Below are 3,711 nucleotides of genomic sequence, written 5' to 3' on the forward strand. Positions count from 1 at the left end.
GATGTTCTTATCACTGCTTAAAATATCTAATTACTTTTACACCACGGATTTGGATTTGACTCTCTGAAAACAGAGAAATTAATAAAGTCTTTTAACTGGACAGACCGTCCCAGGGCACAGGGTGTTGATAGGGAACCTGACCTGAACAAATGGCGTCGTATTTTATTTCAATGAAATTTAAGATCTCAGAAATTAAGACACAGCCGAGTTTTCTATGCTTCAGAAGCTTCTTTCATTTTCTGGTCTTATTTAAATTTTTATTTTTAAAATTTTTAATTGGAGGATAATTGGGATTTTCCTGGTGGCTCAGTGGTAAAGAACCATGGGCCAATGCAGGAGGTGTGGGCTCGATCCGTGGGTTGGACAGATCCCCTGGAGAAGAGAATAGCAACCCACTGCAGTATTCTTGCCTGGAGAATCCCATGGACAGAGGAGCCTGGCAGGCTACAGTCCCATGGTATCACAAAGAGTAGGACATGACTTAGCAACTAAATAACAACAAAATTACTTTGCAATGTTGTGTTTGTTTCTGCTGTACAACAACCTGAATCAGCTAAATGTATACATTTGCCCCTCCCTCTTGAGCCTCCCTCCCCCACCATGCCCCAACCCCACCTCCCACCATCTGGGTCGTCACAGAGCACTGAGCTGAGCTTCCTGTGCTATACAGCAAAAAGTTTCTTTTAATAAAGACTTTATACCCAATAGAAAGTGTTCATAGTGTATAGCATTACTTAAAACACATGGGCATTTCTAAATGTATTTTCCATAGATATAACATACCCTATAATGTTTATTTTAATTAGCACACGGTAAGTGACTTGGGATTCTGTGGATGATCTTAAATGAGTATAGAAGTTAACAAAATTAAAAAGCTAATTAAAATGAAAGACAGAAAGGTAAGTGAAAAGGACTAATCTTCCAGAAAAAAATAACATGATCACAGAGCAATAATCTAATATCAATAGTTGTTGCTAAGTCATGTCTGACTCTTTGCAACCCCATGGACTGTAGCCCATCAGGCTCCTGTGTCCATGGGATTTCCCAGGCAAGAATCCTGGAGTGAGTTGCCATTTCCTTCTCCAGGGGATCTTCCCAACCCAGGGATCGAACCTGCATCTCCTGCATTGGCAGGTGGATTATTTACCACTGAGTCACCAGGGAAGCCCATCCTAATTGTAACTACACTTAATTATCCAATTTAACAGTTCTAGATATTACCTGCTCTCTTGATTACATAGCAATATATCAATTCATAACTAAATATTATGTCAATACCTTTCAATACCTTTCGGAGAAGGCAATGGCACCCCACTCCAGTACTCTTGCCTGGAAAATCCCAGGGACGGGGGAGCCTGGTGGGCTGCCGTCTATGGGGTCGCACAATCGGACACGACTGAAGCGAATTAGCAGCAGCAGCAGCAGCCCCAGTATTATAAGTTGATGCTCTTGACTTACAGTGATCTAACAATCAGGCTATATATCTTAACCACTCAGTTATGTACAACTCTTTGTACAACTACCCCATAGACTGTAGTCTGCCAGGCTCCTCTGTCCATGAGATTTTCCAGGCAAGAAATACTGGAGTGGGTAGCCATTCCCTTCTCCAGGGGATCTTCCCAACCCAGGGATCAAACCCAGGTCCCCTTCACTGCAGGTGGATTCTTTACTCTCTGAGCTACCAATTAGGGATTGAGTTGAACCAACTGCCTTCTGCCCTAGTTGGAAATAGCTCCATTGATCCTTCAACCTGAGCATGTCTGCCTTGATAAGCTCAGAGGAAATTTTTATTCTTGCTAAAACTTCATAGATGAATTCCTTAGGTGAGCCCTCCTAAAACATAGTCCCAAGCTAAGTCTGCTTCCACCTTCCTTACCCTTATTACTCTGCAAACCTAGGACCCTCTCAGCAAATCTTCTTCTCTTCTTTTATCCTTAAGTAAAGTGTAGTTGATATACGATGTAAATTTCTGCTGTACAGCAAAGTGATTCAGTTATCATATACATTCTTTTCCATTGTGGTTTATCACAAGGTACTGAATATGGTGCCTTGTGCTCTCCAGTGGGACCTTGTTGTTTATCCTTCCTCTACATAATAGTTGGCATCTACTCACCTCCACCCCCCACTCCATCCCTCCTTCAGCCCCTCCTCCTTGGCAATCACAGGTCCGTTCTCTATGTCTGCGAGCCTGTTTCTGTTTTACAGATAAGTTCATTTTGTCATATGTTAGATTCCACAGACAAGCAGCATCATACGGTGTTTTTCTTTTGCTGGCTCATTTCACTTAGTATGATAGTCTCTAGGTGCATCTGTGTTGCTGCAAATGGCACCGCTTCATTTTTGTGGCTGAGTAGTATTTCACGGTATGTATGTGCCGCATCTTTGTGCCACATCCGCTGCTCTGCTGATGGACATTTAGGTTGCTTCCATGTCTTGGCTACTGTGAATGGTGCTGCTATAAACATAGAGGTGCAGGTATGTTTTCGAATTATGGTTTTGTCCCACAAACACTGATCATCTCACAGTTTCTGAGGCTCAGGCATCCAGGAGGGAGTCGGCTAGCCAGGTCTGGCTCCAGATCTCTTGTGAGGACACAGTTGCTGTGTCCACTGATGGCTTGTCTGGGGCAGAGGACCAGCTCCCATGCATACCCAGGTGCTGTGGGCCCAAGTCGTCCCCTGGCTGTTCACAGAGGCCTCAGTGCCACACTGCCTGGCCTTCCCTACAGGACTGCTGGCCACAGAGCAGCTGGCTTCACACCCCATCCGATGACCCAAGAAAGAGCAGGTGACCATGATGGAAACCACAGTGTCTTAGACACAAGTCTCAAAATTGACCACCATCACTCTGTTGGGGTCTATTGCTCATGCAGACCCACCCTGATGCCAACTCTCCACAAGACTGGGGCACCGCCATGAGGTGGGGCTTATCGGGGGCAATCCTAGAGCCTGGCAAGCGCACCAAATTTTCATTTTGCTGAATCTTTTATTAATATCTGATGTCACAATTGCTTCATAAATACAGATGAAACTAATTATAAAATGCTAAAATATAATACTGATATGTGAGCAATATTCCACCTTAATTTCATACAGCTATATGAAAAACACATTACTTTCTCCTTGTTTTTCTAACTTTGCCAAGAACAAGTCTGTATCTGCTGGCTTTATTTACCATCACCTATTACCCCAGCTAGAACAGGTATTCTGTCTCTAACTGACTGCTAGATACCCCGTGGCAACAACAGTCATGAATATAAAGTAGGAGACATAGAAACGTTCCTCAAATGAATGAATGATGAACACATTACCTTGGGTTGGTAATTAGCCACAGATGAAAGATCAAAACAGTGATCTTGGGCCTCAACCTGAAGCCATTCTTTTTTTTTTTTTTAAGGATGATTATTCAAGTATGAAGTTCTTACTCTATACATAAAATGGTGTAATTTTATTTTCTATCTCCATCTCATTTTTTTTAAAATTTTTACTGGAATATAATTATTTTACAATGTTGTGTTAGTTTCTGGTGTACAGCAAAGTGAATCAGCTGTAAGTATGTGTATATATGCCCTCTTTTTTTGGATTTCTTTCCCATTTAGGTCACCACAGAGCACTGAGTAGACTTCCCTGTGCTGCACAGCTGAAATCATTCTTTACAACCAAAAGGACAGAATTGGTCCAGCTGAATGCGTGCATGGTGAACTAAATCCAT

The sequence above is a fragment of the Bos indicus x Bos taurus genome, chromosome 11 (assembly GCF_003369695.1).
Source record: "Bos indicus x Bos taurus breed Angus x Brahman F1 hybrid chromosome 11, Bos_hybrid_MaternalHap_v2.0, whole genome shotgun sequence".
NCBI classification, from domain to species: Eukaryota; Metazoa; Chordata; class Mammalia; order Artiodactyla; family Bovidae; genus Bos; species Bos indicus x Bos taurus.